Source organism: Canis lupus, chromosome 22, assembly GCF_011100685.1.
Source record: "Canis lupus familiaris isolate Mischka breed German Shepherd chromosome 22, alternate assembly UU_Cfam_GSD_1.0, whole genome shotgun sequence".
Lineage (NCBI taxonomy): Eukaryota > Metazoa > Chordata > Mammalia > Carnivora > Canidae > Canis > Canis lupus.
The window spans coordinates 54,963,464-54,981,540 of record NC_049243.1 but is presented as its reverse complement, the minus strand read 5'-3'; the positions used below and the strand labels follow the sequence as shown (position 1 = coordinate 54,981,540).

General features: G+C 38.1%; 1 long non-coding RNA gene across 1 annotated transcript; it reads right to left on the bottom strand.

The window, feature by feature from the left end:
* Positions 1–601: 601 nt before the first annotated feature.
* Positions 602–17,545, bottom strand: LOC111091642. The gene is made up of 4 exons (XR_005376086.1): positions 17,393–17,545; positions 3,250–3,365; positions 1,425–1,446; positions 602–894 (listed from the first exon to the last, which is right to left on the bottom strand). It is a non-coding gene; the product is annotated as an uncharacterized LOC111091642 (long non-coding RNA).
* Between the last annotated feature and the right edge of the window lie 532 nt (positions 17,546–18,077).

Genomic DNA, 18,077 nt, shown 5'->3' with positions numbered 1-18,077 from the left:
ACTTCAAATTTATAAAATTAATTTCACAATCAATATAAATTGAAATTAATGTCAGTGATTTTTAATTTGCTATAATTTGGTTTATAACTCATTTGGGGAACACATGATATACTTTCTTATGCTTTTAGGAACCTCATTTGTAGACAAAAATGTTGAATAAAAATTTGAAAGCACCTTAAGAGTTGCAGTGGAAGAGCAGTTGTGACCATTTAGAAGTGAGAGTCACATTTTAAGGGCAGAGGAGGAGTTTGTTTATTCAAGGAAATGGAAGTGCAGATAAAGAAGTAAGGAAGACCATTCTTGGTGCAGAGAACTGTGAACAACTTTTACGTTGTTTGTAAATCTAGGTTTCTGTTTTGAGAATCTGGCTGAACAGTAGTGTACCAACTAAGAAAAAAATTAACAGTGGAAATCTATTTGAGGGAAAATAAAATGTTTAGGGGATAATTTTTGTAGGCAGTTGCATAAGTGAGCTTGAAACGTGTTGCAGATACTAGGCCAAAAACTGGTTCTCAAAAGTAATTGCACATTAGGGAACTTTTAAAAATTATAAAAACCCAAGCCAAATTTCCTGTCAATTTAAGAATTGTTGTGGATATGATGTGTGTGGCATTATTTTTATTTTTAATAATAATAAAAAAAAGAACTCCCAAGTGATCATAAGATGCAGTCAGCTTTGGGAACCACTGATGTGCAGTTAATGGAGTAGGGTCATCTGCATATCGGTTGTAGTCCAAATTACAAGAATGGATGAAATCACACCAGGAGTGTGTTTTGCAGTTTCATGTCTTCTGTTTGGTCTTCAGATCAGCTTTTGTCACTATTCTGGCCCCAAGAACACTGCCAGAGTGGATTGCATCAGTGGGCTTTCCTGCCCTCTGGGTTTTACAAAGTCTGTCAATTGGAGACATTGAGAAAAATCAGGAGATAGAAGGTGAAAACATATTGATTTCTTGAGCTTCCCCCCTATTGTGTCAATGATCATTTAAGATTGACTCTGATTCTCTATCAAAGACCACAGTTCCCTCTGGGAGTCCCCATAATCTCTATTTTCCAGACTCCTTCAGACCTAAGGGTAATGAGGTCTCCCACTGTGGCTGTGAGCCTCAAAGTTCTTAACTACCCTCTGTGGATTCCCCTAACCCCTGCCTACCCCTTTGAGATAGTATCTTATAAATGCTTCCCAATTATTTATAGCTGTGGGAGTTTGCCACCTGTCTCATGCTAAGCCCTTGGCTGACCAGATAGTATAAGACAAGTGTGGGCTGAAGATGGAATCTAAGGGAATGATGGAATCTCTTCACAGGATGGGTAAAGGAGAGAGAAGGGGAGCCAAGTGTAATGAGGAGGATTGAGGAAGGTGTTGGAGATAGGATCAGAAGGACCAAAGAGTTTAAGTATACAGAAAGGAAAATGTCCATTACCTTGGTCATGGGAGGCTGCTTCCTGATGAGTTTTGTGGTGCATGGACAGCAAAAACCAGATGACAGGAGACCAGGGAATGAATGCAAGTGGAGAAATGAAGACAGTTATTTGGCAAATTTGATGACAGGAGGAAGAAAAAGTTTGGAATTTATTAAAGAGAAGACTTGTTTATTGATATTGCCAAACACTTATAATGAAAACTATGTTCCCTCTCCAGGGGTTGAGACAGGATATTAATAATATCAAGAGACCCTATGGGGTATGTGCGGTGTACACAATTGTACTCTTAAGTGTTAGACTTTGTCGACCACTTAAGAAAAAACACCAAAGAGTTAAGTTTGGGTTGAAAAACTGAACAAAGACAAAGACAAAATACAGAAGAGGTATGAATAAAACCCAGGCTATCTGAGCTAGCCAAAATGATTCCTGGATTAAGTCAGCAGACATGAATATCTGGACATCACTCATTACCCTCTCTCCCCTTTTCCCTGAAGACAGTTTGCTAAGTTAGGCCTTGCGGTGATATTGCTTTATTTGGAAGGGTATTTTAAGAAACCACCCTAGAAACTTGTTTTTAAAAATGATAGTAATTAGGTCGCATACAGTGTCTACCTTAGGAGAGTAACTCTGGAAATTATTTTCTTTAGTAGTTAGAACAGTTCTCTTTCATTTCACATCAGCTGCCTTGCTTTTCACACAAGGACTTTGCTTTTGAAAACTACCAGTATTTTCCACTTTCCTTCCACTGCTGAGAGAGTTGAGCTTGAAACTCCCTCTTCAGAAGGACAATGACTTGACAGGCAAATTTTGTGGATTAACTTTGTTTCTGGCTTTTTATTTAAAAAAAATCATTTCTTATCTCGTTTTCCTGGTTTAAAAATAAAACTTATTTTGCTTCTGGTACATAAGCAAATTATTTTTTCTCTATTTTTAGGAAAAGACTAATTTTAAAGCTTTAAATAAATAAACCTAACAACATAAAAGGGCATGAACATTGTAAGGTACTAAACACTATGCTTGGTTTGTGTTTGGAATTGTGTGCTGTTTCTCCCCTATCCGTTTGTCCTATGATTACGTTCTAATTGGTCACAACATAGTTACACCTAAGGCTGCACTCGAGTGCTGTCACCAAGTGGAGAAATGGCCGTTTCCTTGATTTAATCTCATCAGTCAAAACAGGGAATCTTGACAATTCAGCCTGCTGATTTGTTTACATTTATGAAATTAACTGACCTAGTGCCAAATCCCTCCCCTCTTCTTCATTTGCTTTAGAGGATTTCAAAAGAAAGAAAAAGTAAATGAATGAAAGAAAGAGAGAGGAAACATTAGCTTTTCATTCAGCTTAAGGATAGCATTTAAGATCCTGGCAAGGGATCCCTGGGTGGTGCAGCGGTTTGGCGCCTGCCTTTGGCCCAGGGCACGATCCTGGAGACCCGGGATCGAATCCCACATCAGGCTCCCGGTGCATGGAGCCTGCTTCTCCTTCTGCTTGTGTCTCTGCCTCTCTCTCTCTCTCTCTCTCTGTGACTATCATAAATAAATAATTAAAAAAAAAAAAAGATCCTGGCAAAAAGGAAATGTAGATTTTTTTTTCCTGTGGACAATGTACAGATGCTACATAACTGAACTGTCACCATGATATGGTTCAGTGCAGAAGAGTGTAGGCTCTGGGAATAGAACTCCAGAGCCTTTGTGTGTGTGTGTGTGTGTGTGTGTGTGTGTGTTCCATTGACTTTTAACAATAATTTGGTCTTAACAAAGAACGTATATAAAGTCATATAACGTGGATATCATTAATCTAGTTTGAGGAGAGATAATACTAACCTTAAAGTTGGCATGAGGGTTTGTCCGAGATGGACAGGGACCCAGGAGACTGGCAAGTCATGGCCTGTGGTCATCTGCTGCAGGCACATAGAGATTCTTCATTGTCAGGAAAGGCACTGCCAGTGAAAGATTTTGAAATGGAGGGGAAAAAAGAAAGAAAAAGAAAAACAGCTTCCCATGTATTACACAATAATCTTCCAGGTTATCTGCTGTAGGCATTTTGTGAATGAGGTAGAACTACTTAAGCCGTAGATAATTGACAGTAATTAAAGTGACCTCTGTCCATAGAAATGTAATTGAATTTCTGTCTCCAGAAGGGACAGCTGATTCCTGAACACCCCCCACCTCCATGAAAAAAGCCAGTTTTATATCCGTTTGTAAATTCATTTGAGTGTTTCTGATTTACGTATGTGGTAGTGGAAAAACATTTTTCCCTCTATCCTTCGGTGTTTTAGGCTAGGACCTCCAGTAATGGAAGATTCACAGGAGAAAAACACATCGGTTTCATGTGTATACCTCTTTGTATGCATGAGAGTAACTCCCTGATGGCCCTTAAATACTATCTGTGGTTTAAGACAAAGGAAGATCTAGGCAGGGGGTCAGGTGGGAGGTTGGGTGTTACTGGGAGGTCACCTGGAGAATCACAGGAAATAGAGTTAAGGTTGTATGCAGATCTAAGTCAATGACTTCTCCATTGTTAAGAGTTTCTAGAGATTGAGTCTTGCCCCTCTTCCTAATATGGAGAGGCAGACATCCTTATAAATTGAGATTTCCCTTATAATGTTTTGTAAATATTCCTTACAAAAATATTCTTTCTGCTGTTTTCTGAGATTTTTCTGTGTCTACAGTCTCAAAAATAATCAGCCTAAAAAAAATCAGTATGCCCAAGAGGTATGTTTTGGGGTGGCATATTGTGCTCCCTTTCACTTAAGATGTGCCTTCTTCATATTTTGAATTCCATTTCCAACCAATTGTAGCATCTTCTTGGTTTCTTCACTAGTTGCAGAGTTAAATAACGTATTTGATGTGTTCTTTTGATATATGTATGTATCTCACGATACTGCCCTTAAAAAATAAGTTATTGTTCAACACTAACATAGTTTCTTTTAAGTAATGCTCTTCTGTGTACTTCTTAAATATCATGTTTTCGGGGAACCAATTACAGCGGAGATTTATTTTAGCCATCATTTTATATGTATCTATGTATCTATGCTCTTTAGAGAAGAGTAATTCATCGTGAAGAATAAATGGACCCAATTTTACAGATATATATGTATATATATATGTTATAAAATGATGCCTTAAAAATATAGCATTCAGTGACTCAGTAGATGGTCTTTCCATCATTTGTATTTTATAAACTAGTGGCATTAAGGAAACTAAAACCTGAAGGCAAGACGATTAGTGGCTCCTAGCCCTGAAGAAAGTAGCATAAGAGACCGCTGGGTAGGGCAATGTGGCTAGATGAAAGCAGAGCTTCTGTGAAACAACTAATTTTTACTTTACAATGCCAGCATGCTAAGAGAAGGCTTTCCTGGGTAATTGCTGGAAATTTCCTTGAGGAATGGCTGTCTTATTTTAATCAAATGATATGCAGTGCATTTGAAACTGAGATCTATTTATGCCTGAGATTAGAGGAACATAATGGTATAAGAATTCATGTAATGCCATCCTCAGCATCCATATTCAACCAAACTAAAATGGATACAGAAACATGCATTATTTATTCCGTTGTAAGTGCCTGATTAAGGAATTCCGCAGACCCATCAACAAGTCAGACAAGGGTTTAACAACAATCCTATTGTTAGTGTCTCTGGCTTTTATTTGTTCTTATCATATAAACAGGCAATTTCTATATTGTTGGTCCAACCAGATTCAAGGTCTCAGTGAACAAGGCTTTGATGTTTGACAGCACCGTGTGGTCCACATAGTATGCTTATTGATTTAATTGAATTAGTTGCTTCCAGTTAAAAGAAAGGAAAAAAGAAAAGAAAGAAAAGAAAAGAAGAAAAGAAAAGAAAAGAAAAGAAAAGAAAAGAAAAGAAAAGAAAAGAAAAGAAAAGAAAAGAAAAGAAAAAAGCAGGTGATTTTACATACAAATTAGATTTCCAGCCTCTAAAGAACAATTGTGAAATTTCCCAGTTCTGGTCCCCGGGCTCCCATGGTGATGCCATGTGCAGAGGCAGCCTTTCTGAGACTGGGCATGTTCTCTCCACTGCTCTGCCTCCTGGACTGACATTGACCATATGACATATCCAATTACTGACTTGTGCTATTGTTTTTCTTATAGTTAGGAGAAAAGTGAAGTATTTCTCGTAGACATGTCTCTGTCCAAAAGGAAAATATGAAAAATAGACCAAGACAACTGTACAGAAAGGATGCATGATGCAGTTTTATGAATGAGAAAAGAAATCCCAATAGAATTGTTTTTGAATCTAATAGAATGAATGATGCTACAGTGAGATGTTCAAAACACGTTGACAGTGATGAGTCTGTCACTCTCTCCTTTTGTTGATATGGACCCTGCCTGGCTCCTGGGGAGACTTGAATTTGCAGTTCCCAGAGGAGGGTGACACTCTGTGCTTGAGACTTTGTCTAGTACTTTACGTCCATTTGCATTTTTAAAAAAACTGTTATTTACTAGAGGGAGTGAGCACTTGGGCACTGGGGGTGGCAGAGAAAGAATCTCAAGCAGAGCATGGAGCCGAAGTCAGGGCTCCATGTCACAATCCTGAGGTCACAACTTGAGCTAAAATCAAGGGTCAGGGTCTGAGGCTCAACTGACTAAGCTACCCAGGTTCCCCAAGTTCATTTGCATTTTTAATGGATCAGCAGTTCATCTTTAACAGCTTCAAGTTTGACTTAAAATTAAAAAATAGTTCAGTTTTCTTGGACTGCCAAAACAGAATTTCACAGACTAGGTGGCTTAAATGTCAGAAATTTTACTGTTCTGGATGCTGCAACTGCCACATCAGGGTGCTTCAGCTTTGGTTCCTGGTGTGGCGTCTGTGTGCACACAGGACCTCTGCTTACTGTGTGCTCAGGGGGACAGAGAGTGAGCTCTCAGTGTCTCTTCTTCTGAGGACCCTAATCCCATCCTGAGGGCCCCACCCTCATGATCCATGTCACCCTAATCACAAAGGTTCCATCTCCAGATCCTGTCACATTGAGCTATTATGTGGGGGTGAGAGCTTCAGCTTGTGAGTTTGAGGGGGACTCAAACATTCTGTAACATGCGTTAAAATTTACCTCATTCTGAGTGTTTGAATAAAGGCTTACTTTGTCGTTATCCCAAAATGATGACTAAATCCTTATATTTTATTGTGTTTACTTAAGTTAAAGAAACTTGGACTGTTTCTTTCTTTCCTGCCTTCCCCACAGATTTCAGCTTATATACACAAATAATGCAGAATATATAAATACTAAACCACTTACCAAAATAAATGGTTGTCAGAAAATATTATACTTCTTTTAAATAAAATTCATTAAAGTCATTTCAGTAAATATTCTTGTCATTCCTCCTCACCACCCTCCCAGTGGAAAGTTTAAACTATGCTGTACCTGTAAAAGATATTTTAAAATTTGATTTATTGCATTCAAACTTGAACGACTAACCAAACCTATCTCTTAATGCCTAAAGTCCCAATGACTTTTTATTGGATCAGAATACAAATATAGAATGATTGTAGTATAAGCTTCCAAGAAATATGTAAGTAGCCACTATGATTATCTCTTGCCCTTTATCAGCTGGAGTCAACTTGAATATCTCCCAGGAAAGAGATCTCAGTAAGTCTTAAACACATTTTCATTTCACAAATTTGCATTTGTGGTTGTTAGAAAATCATTTTTACATTCATTTGAATCAATGGATCCATGTTCTGTCCACTAGAACAACACAAACAATATATTCTATTCCTATATAATAGCCCTTTACTTTTTTTTTTTTGAGAGAGAGAGAGAGTGAGAGTGGGGGCAGAGGCCAAGGGGGAGAGAGAGGGAAATCTGAAGCAGGTTCTGTACCCAGCCTGATGCCCAAGGGGCTCCATCTCACAACTCTGAGCTCGTGACCTGAGCCAAAATCAAGAGTCAGACACTTAACTTACTAAGCCACCCACGTGCCCCAGCCCTTTACATTTTTAAAAGCAATTACTATGGCTCCTTGATTTTTATTTGTCTTCCTGTTCTTCCCCATGTGTCTGGGCAGCATGCTTTTCCAGATTCTCTTCTCTGCTTCCTATGACCTTTGTCCACATCTTTCTGAAAGCCTTGAGCATTGTTGTGTGGATCTTCCCATTAGGGTCAGTTCAGCCTGGCCCACATAGGAGCTACTGCTTCTTCTGATAGAAACTTTGGGATTGTTTTAGTGTCATAAAAAAAGATTTCAAGTTATATTCCTAGGCGCTGAGCTAGATCTCTCTGATTCTATACTTGAAATCGGCTTTCAAAGTTAAATTAAGAATTTTGAAATCTTATACTTTTTAGAGCCAAAGGGAACATTGCAATCATCTGTAGATTAGGATTGATATTCCAGTTTCACTGTCTAATAATTATGTGGCTTTGAAGAAGTTAACTTCCTGGGACCTCTCTTTTCTATTTTGTAATCTGAGAATGGTAATGTCATCTCTCCCTACCTTACAGGACTTTAGTGGGGATCAAGTAAAAAATACCTATGAAAGTCCTTTGAAAAGAATATACAACACAGGGTGTCACTGGTTTAGACATGTATCCCTTGATCCTATATTTGCATTCCATTACTTTGGTATCCTTGCCCTTCATGAAAACCAGACTTCTCAAATAAGGGATTATGTGGGTTTCCTCCAAGTTCAACCATTTCTCTGACACCAACTGAGAGTTCAATGATTAAAATCAATTCTGACACTAACAATCTAGAGTTAAAAAAGACACTTCTCTCCCCTGCAGAATAAAGGCTTAGTTGTACAAGACTGTCCCCACTATAGACACCACATGCCAAAGGGAAGTCCTGTCTACCCACACTTCTCAGCAAATGTAAATTTGAGGTTTCCATGATCCATCTTCAAGTTTGATGATTTGCTAGAATGACTCCTAGCACTCAGAAAGATGCTATACTTAACAGTTTATTGTGAAGGATTGAAGCAGAAGAGACAAACTGGCCATTCCACCTTCCCCACATCTGTGTGTTTGCCAACCCAGAAGTTCTCTGAATATTTTTTTAATAGAATTTTTATAAGTCAATGTTAAGTGTCCCTTCCCTCCCTGAGGTTAAAGGCGGGGCTGCAAGTTCCTACCCTCTAATCATATATTTGGTCTTTCTGGTCACCAGCCTCCATCCTAAAGCTGTCCAGTCACCATAAACTAAACTGTGATGGAAGAAAGCTGGCTTATTATGAATAACAAAGACATTCAGGAAATTCCTAGGGTTTCAGGAGTTCTGTGTTAGGACCTGGAGACCAATCCCAAATGTATACGCTACAGGTATCAATACTCATGTCTACTATTTTCTTTTACCTATTCCTCAACTGACAATTTTCCTCTGCCCCTTCACTCTACTGAGATAATTTTCTGCTTTTGACTCTCTTATTTTTACTTAAGGCCCTCAGGAGCACCCAGAGCAGTTAACCTTTTATCTTTCTTGAAATCACTACCTCTCTTTGGAGACTGGAATACTGGAACTTCCTTCTTTTCCTTCTCTAGTTCTGACTATTCCTGTTTTGTTTCCTTGGAGACATGTTAATGAGGGAGTAAGTAAGATGTTATAACTAGCTCCAAGAGAATTTGACACACAGAGATACCAATTCTCCAGGGGACACAATGTGCTTATAGTGTCATGAACAGTAATTATTTGCATGCCTATGGAAGGAAATATTTGCATTATTACCAATTTGTTACAACTTCAGTTCTATCTCTGCAGAACTGTAAAACAACCAAAGATGCACATTCCTATAGAATCCGATAATCACCCAGAGGTTCTGCTAGACTAACTCTCAGCATTTTACTGAAAGGACACTCAGTAATTTCTGGAGCCCATTTCCTGAACTTCCCTACTCTGATGAATTAATCTCTAAAGGATTCTAGATCACAGCAAGACAAGTCTCACCAGATTTGACCTAATGATTTACCTAGCAGCAGCTGAATTTAAATTAAGCATATGAGCATCCTTAACTTTGGTTCGTAGATCAAAATCAATCAATTATTAAGGTACTACTAAGACCAGGAAGTAACGTTGTATCTGGGAGTTTCATGAGGAATCCTGGATTAGGATTTTAAAAGCCTCTGTGATGTGCTATTCCAAAACCAGAAAACCAAACCTATGAAAGCCTCTTCACCAGACTTAGCCTGCATTTCTGGTATTCAGATGGATTCCTCAAATTAGTTAAGGTTTGTGATGTGCCAGGAATTGACCTTTGTTACCACCTGAGGCCAAAGTTACCTGAAAATTTTTCCAGGAAAGGCTCCACATGTAAAGTCAACCATGTTACTTAGCAGTGGGCTTGTCAGGCCTGATTAAGTACTCCAAGTAAGGTCTTCCTGGCACAATTAAACTGTCAATTATATCCTAGTAAAGTGGAAGATAGATTCTTAGAGAACTCATGGAAATATCTACACATTTCTGTAAAACATTAGGGGATTTAGTGAGGTTTCTGACTTGTGAGGAGTAAGAATCAGACACCTTTAAAAATGGTTTCTTTCATCTTCAAAAGCAGTTTACAAAATTGAAGATTAGATCTGCTTCAAAGAAAGAGAAAGGGCTCTGTTACATATGTTTTAGAACATTAAAATAACATTTGCAATATGCCCCCAAATTTTCATTTCCCTTATCAGTGCACACTTATGTGATTAATTCTTTCTCTGCAGTTTCCTGCTTTCATAAGGAAGTCTGCTTTTGGATCATCAAGTATACTGAAAAATCTGACTCTGTTTACTGCTACTGACTGAGAATGGTGAAGCATTATTATAACCAAACTAAGATGATTTTGGGTAGTCATGGGGAGTGACTTCCAAAGCCATGACTCCCCAAGCAAAGGTGAATGTTTTTGTTTTTGTTTTTTTGTTTTTTAATTTAGGGTTTTAAGTTAGATAGAGCAGACTTGTCATATATAGAGGTGGGTATGCCCCTTAAGGAAACATTCCCACACACACATTATATGTTATGTAAATGAGGCTTGTGCTCCTTCTTGGGCAGAGACTTTCGTATTATAATGAGGTAAAGGTAACTGTCGGTCACTTCATAGGCCACTCCATAGTCCATCTATATAGAAGCTTGTTGGAGGTCAAGTTCAAACTAGTCTGGTGGTCTGGGCAATTGTTACTGCTTGAGGACTAGTTTTGGTTTCCATCATGGGATGTTACTCCTGTCAGGTTTTTTGCCTGAATTAAGAGAGAAGCTGGAAAGAAGAGATTAAGGAAACATCTGGAATAGAGTTCGGTGAGTACAAGCAGGTGGGCAGTAAAGGTCAGGTCTTGGGGTTCAGCTGGTGACACTGTCATCTCAGAAGCCTATACATGAGAGGTCATTCTGGAAATATCAATAACTAAAAGTTCCTGGATACAGATTTTTCCATGAGACTCTGAAACTGTCCTTCTGTCTCTAAGACATGAACTGTGGTGTGAGGCTTGCATCAGAGTGTTCAGATGAGCAGTGATGTAAAAAGAAGCTAACTATGGATTGCAAAAACTGAACATCTGTAGGTAATTTATTATAATAGCTAACAGTATCAGAACAGAGGAAAGAGGGATTTTTCATTAGGGTACACTACACAATTATTTTGTATGGGTTTGGTAATGTTTCCTTAAAGGTAAGAATATATCATGGATAGCCAGAGAATTGGCAAATCTCTAGGGTCTTCCCATAAATTGTATACTTTCTGAAATATTTATATATATATATATATTTTGAAATATTTATATTAATAACTGTTATGGACTGAGTTGTGTCCCCGCCAAAGTTCATATGTTTGAGATTTAACCTCCAAAGCGATGGTATTTGGAGATTGGATCTTTAAGGATATTATTAAGGGTAAGTGATATCAGAAGGATGGGGTCCCAATGCAGTATGATTGGTGTCCTGACAAGAAGTGAGAGAGACACCAGGGATGCACATGCACATACAAACAGGCCAGAGGAAAGAGATGGCCATCTGAAAGCTAAGGAGATAGAAATCACCAGAAACCAGCCCTGCCAACACCTTGATCTTGGAATTCTGGTCTCCAGATCTCAAGAAAATGTTGTTCTCCTTTAAGCCATCCAGCCTGTGGCATTTTGTTATGGACACCTGAGCAGACTGATACCATAACAGTTTCCCGTTTAAACATTATCTGGTAATTCTGTAGCATTTCCTTTGATTTAACAACTCTCCCTACAGTGCTGTGGGGAGTTTGGTAATATGGCATATATCAAACCTAATTATTTCTACTATCTTTCTTTTTATGAGGTAAAGAACAAATCTTGTGATTACCCAGGGACTTCTAAGTATAGTTTTAAGTGTAAAAGATAAACAAAATTTTATTTTTCCATTATTTAATATACAGTCTTAGACAAAATCTAAAGAATTTGTAGCAGAGTCTGTTTGCCCAAAGCGCAGCAAAGCTTATCATTGAGACGTTGAGTATGCAACAAGGAAAGGGTATATTCATGAGGCAGCTGAACAAGTGTTTTATAATCATAGGGGTGGGGATTACATACATATTGGTGAAAGGGCAGGAGAATTTAGGACTGTTTATGAGGAGGAAAGAGGGAACGTGTGCATTGAGCAAACAGAGCTATAGCACATATTCCGTGTTCACATGGGGGGAGACTTCACATTAAAATGAGACACAATTCAGCCCCTGATACCAGGATAAGAGCTCTAGATTTAAATATATATATTACTTTAATTTGTCAGAGATGTCTTCAGTTATATGAATCTGGAATCTTAAAATGTTTGTTAGGTATGTGATAATTTTTTTTTAATCTAGTCTGTTTAATTTATTAGAAGTTATTTTTTCTAATTTTCCTTGAAGTTTGACAATATTGGATATATTGAGTGCTTATTTATCTTTATGAACTAATTTAAATAGTTTCTTTTTAATTTAAGGAAAGCATTTCATGTTGGCAAGAGGAAGTCAAGTCCTTTCTTAATCACAGACACAACATCAGAGAGCTCGTAACTTCATTCAGACACTTCAGCCACACACCAAAAATACAAACATATCAAAAAGCTTTTGTATTATTTCCCAACACATAGGAAATCCTCAGTTGATCTGAGCTCACAAACAGAAAAATAGGTGGCCTCATAAATGAGATGGTCTCCCATCCTTCAGTTAATAAGGAGTAGATCTACAGAGATACTTGAGTTGTCAGGTTATAAGACCAAATTCCTGTTTCCTCCAGTAGGGAGTACATTACCCGGCATGTGATAGTCGGGGATAAAATAAAACACAAAGTCAGTAGGAAGAGAACGGTACAGAAACAGAGTTAACAGGGTTAAAGTTTTACTGCCACTTGTGATTCTCTCCAGGAGGCAGGAGACCTAGTGCAAGGCCTAAGTGAACCATCAGGTGCACTCCTCTAGCAGCTACACTTGACAGGCATTGATAAGTTACAAGCTGAGCATTTGCACAGATGACCTGTCTACCTCTAAATGTGCTAATACATAATTTCCAAAAGGATAAAGTCATGATTCTCACGCAAATTGAAAATAAACACATCACAATTGTATTCAACATATCAATGAGCGAACCGGTAAGATGTTGAAATCAGTTCTCACAAATTTATATTTTCAAAACCCCTGGTTCTACTGACCCAGACCCTTTCAATGATTGGACATTCCATCTGGAGACCTTAAATGCCTCTCATATGCTACCTTGACCAAAAGGGAATTCATGATTTTGCCTTCTTAAACCTCTTCCATTCCTTTTCTAGTATTTTCTGCTTCTGGCAGCAGTTCCATTTTATGTCAAATTAATTATGTCAGAAATCTAAGGCTAATACTTGAATCCTTCTTCCTATACTTCTATGTGTTATAATATTCATTCTATTACTGAGTTTTGTGGATTTTACTTCCTAAATATCCCTCTCGTTTGTCTCCTTCTATCGTCCGCCGATCCTGCTTTATCATCATCTGTGGTTCACCAATACCTTGCGCGCAGACTGAAGCATTAGCCCCATTTCTGCCCATTCCACCACTACCTTGGGCAGCCTCTTATCCATCCAAATAATTTCTCATGTATCAGCCAGAATAATACTTGTCAAATGCAGATCTGATGATTTATTCTACTACTAAAAGCCTTTTATGATTTCCCATTGTTATTAGGTAAGACCTCAGCCCTGTGCCTGGCCTGCTTAGTCTCTGCTACTGTTCAGCCTTCTGTCCTTCTCTCTAGTGCATCGTGAACCAGACTCCCTTTCTTTCTGGTTCAATCTTCACTAATTTCTTTACATGTATTTTAGGGTCTTCCCACAACAAGATATTGGAGGTGCTGTTTTCTTTTCTTGGAATGTTTTCTAACTCTTCCACTCTTGGTTCATGCCTATCAATCACTCAAGTTCATGTCATATCTAATGTTGTCACGGCTCTCTTCCTTGAGTGCTAAGAGAAGACCAGATGCCCACTTTTCTCCCATGGCACTTAAAAAGGATTGTAATTTTACACTGAGTTTTGTGATTATTTGAGGGTTTTCTTTTACATTGCACTGTGTCAGGAAAGCAGGGCTGTGTTCATTTCTACATTCCCTTCTTTTACTAGAACATAGGATGTAGTTTACCAGCAATGTGAGCATCATTCGGTTACAGATTACTGAAATCTTCAAAAAATTTTATTTATTTATTTATTTATTTATTTATTTATTTATTTATTTAGACACAGCATGAGCAGGTGAGGGAGGGGCAGAGGGAGAAGGAGAGAGGGAATGTCAAGCAGACTCCATGCTGAGCACAGAATGCGACTGGGGGCTCAATCTCACAACCCTGAGATCATGACCTGAGCAGAAACTCAGAGCGGACACTCAACTGACTGTGCCACCCAGATACCCCTGAAATGTGTTTTGAACTCAGTCTTCTCAGTAAGATCATGGGAATGATAATACTACCATTCATATAAATGTTTTTGAGAATTAAAGAATACATTCAAATAATTCTTGATACTCTTTAAGCATTCTAGTATCAACTGTCATTCAGATTTCCTTCAGTATATCAGGGAACCCTAGAAAGGGTTCACTACTTAAAAAATATCACTGACCTTACTGTTAGATCAGTTAGGACTAGATTCACTCCCTGGTAACAGGAAATTGGTGTGGTGGATTAAAAACAGAGTATTTATCTTGTGCAACAGGGAATGCACAGATAGGTAGGCAAGGTCTTGACAGCAAGAAGCAAACTCCTGGTAACCCCTCACAGGGAGGACATGGGATAGCACCTCTGGGCAGAAAAACAAGACAGAAAGGAAGTCATCTCAGCAGGCTTTGATTTTCCTGGGGAGGAGGGAAAATCAAATTTTTATCCCCCACACTCTCTGCAATGGATATAGACAAGGCAGTAGGGAAGGAAAGAGGAGATGGGTCCATTAACTGCAAGTGCCTGCACACATATCCTGAGTTTACCCCAGAGCGAGATGGCCACGCCAGGCATTCATTAGGGTATACCATCAGTTCCTCATCTCTGTGATTCTGTGATGTGTGAGAAGTTAGTTTTGCCTGAATTGTTATAAATATAGCATTGCAAATCACCATCTTGAAAAGTTCTGTGAAATGAACGTGGTGGTTCTCTTTTGGGACAGAGTCAGACCATTAGAAAGATTGTCCCTTAAGGAGAAATACCAATTCAGAGCTGGTGTGAAGTAAGCATTTTCAGTAACAAAAGAAATGCTTCTCATTTTTGAACTGCACAGGCAACTCTTATTTTTTTGAATTCCAAAACTGCAACTTGACAAGAGAGAGAAAAATATTTTCTTTTCTGAAGGCTGCCAAGAATAAAGGCTATTCTCATTTGTTAAAATAAGAGGAGGTAATAAGTTAAAATAAGCATACTCTGACCTTATTTTCGAGCCCAACACTCTAGAAAAGCACTCCTTTTAAAGTGAAAGGAAGTTCAATTATTTTTGCAGTCATTGCTTTTTTATAGGCCCTTGTTATCTTTCAGTTTGATTCCTAATAGAGTTTAATAGCTGCAAAGATAATTTTTGAAACCTATTGCTGGATACTTAAGCATCCCTTCTGTCTTTCGGCATTCTTGCAAGAGAATGACTTTTTGGGTTTAAACCATTCTTGGGTGCAGATCTTTCCATTCTAGTAGTTGGACACATGCTTATATAAAGATCACCATATGCTATTCTCATAGAGAAATGTGAGCCATAATGATTTAATAATGATGAAAAAGAGACAACGGGCCCAAATGAAGCCACTTGCACTAAGCTCCATGGCACCCAATGGAGGCTTAGTATCTAACTTAATTACAGTCCGGCCTCCCTCCAGTCAGACTGGAGCTACCTGATTAGCATAGCAGGTGATTTGCATGGTAGACTCCTGCCATCTCCTAAAGAAAGGTGACCTTGCCACATACAATCAGCTCTTTGCTAGAATAACCTCCTTGTCCCATGCCTTCCACCTGTGGAAATCCTTCGTTCTATAAAGCTCTTCAGTGCTCCTTTCAATTTGCTGGATAGGATGCTACTGATTCATGAGTCATGGAATAAAGATCCAGCGAGATCCTTAACATTTACCTTAAATCTTGAAAATTACTTTAAAATTTACTCAGTTGAATGTTTTTTTAACAGATCCTGCACTACTAAATGGGCTAGAAGCTTCTACTACCCTGACTTTTCCTACGTATTATCTGAAGCTATGACACTGCATTCAAAAGCCACTATATTCTGTTCTTTTTTTGTGATAACACATTATAAAGGGCAGACTCTCTAAACCTTAGAATAACTGAGAAAACAAAATACAAAATATTTATTATGAAGCTGAATTGTCACTTTTTACTCAATATGCTGCTGCAAATAAACCAGAGTCATTTGGTCAATGTAGATAATTTGTTATGCCTCGATGATTCTTATAAATCCTGACTGAATGTCTATGACTGTTTCCCTAAGAGTAGAATAATGAGAGAAGATGACTAAAAACCACTTTCTTCTGTTCCTTTTCTTTATAATTTTCCTCTTTCATAGACTAATTTGACTAATTTGACTTTTTATTTTATTTTTTTGTAAGAATAACCATTTAAGTTTTGAGTAGTTATGAAGTTACAGAAAAATCACAAGAGTACAGAAAGCTCTCACACCCCAACCTGGCTTCTGGTATTAACATCTTACATTAGTATGGTACACTTATTCTAATTAATGTACCCATATTGATACATGATTTTTAACTGAAGTCCATATTTTACTCAGATTTCTTTACACTTTTACCTAATATTTTATGTTTCTAATGTTGTTCCAGGTTTCCATTCAGGATACCACAGGACTTATAATTGTCTTGTGTCATTAGGCTCCTCTTGGCCATGACAGCTCCTAAATTTTTTCTTGTTTTTTTTTTTTTTTTTCTTTTTTGTAGAATGTCCCTTTCTGGATTTTTTTAAAAGATTATTTATTATATATTTATTCATGAGAGACACAGAGAGAGAAAGAGAGGCAGAGACACAGGCAGAGGGAGAAGCAGGCTCCAAGCAGGGACTCAATCCTGGGACTCAAGGACCACACCCTGGGCTGAAGATGGGGCTAAACCGATGAACCACCTGGGCTGCCCTGGATTTTTTTTTTTTTTTTTTTTGCATACTTTTGTCACTATGAGATTAGGCTTAGAGATTCTGGAGAGGAAAATCAATGAGGCGGAGTACCATTTTCATCAGATCATATCACAGATGCACATTATCAACATGGCTCACAGCTACTGATGTTAACGTTAATCTCCTGGTTGAGGTGGTGTTTCTCATGTGTTTCTACTATTATTAGTTCTCATTTCCGTTCTGTAGTTTTTTGGAAGAAGTCACTATGAGCACCCATACTTAAGGAGTAGAAAATTATGCTCCATATTCTTGAGAACAAAGTATCAATATAAATTATTTGGAATTCATCTTAATGAGAGATTTATCCTTTCTCCCCAATTTATTTACTTACTGAATCATTTGCTTATATTAATCTGGATTCATGGATATGTATTTTAACTTTGTGATATAATGCAATCCTACCTACCTTATTTCCCTTTGCTCAAATGGTTCCAGTTTTGGCCATTTGGCACTTTCATTCAGGTGCTCTGTCCTTTTGACATTATTGTGGATTATTGGGATGCACTTCCTTACTTTCTGGCACTTCAGTATGCTGCAGGCTAATTTTATATATCACTAATCCCAGCCATTTCTCCAAGTTTGTGGCAAGTGCATTGCATCATAAATCTGCCATTGTAGCATCATACAAAGTAGTTTCACTCCTGCCATCCCAAATCCTGTGTGCTGTCCCCTCTGCATGGAACTCTTTGCAACCACTAATCTGTTACTGCCTCTATACTTTTTTTCCATCCAGAATGTCATAAAAATTGGATCAGACACTATGTAGGCTTTTCAAACTGCTTTTTATTTTTTAAATTTTTTTTATAGATTGTATTTATTTATGAAAGAAACAGAGAAAGACAGAGAGGCAGAGACACAGACGAGGGAGAAGCAGACTCCAGGCAGAGATCCTGATGTGGGACTCGGTCCTGGGACTGTGGGATCATGCCCTGAGGCAAAGGCAGACGCTTAACCACTGAACCACCCAGGCATCCCTCAAACTGGCTTTTTAAATTTGTTAATATCAACTTAATATTCACCTGTATCTGTGCATGTTCTGATAGCTCTTTTTTATCACTGAATAATATTCCATTGCATGGATGTACCACTGT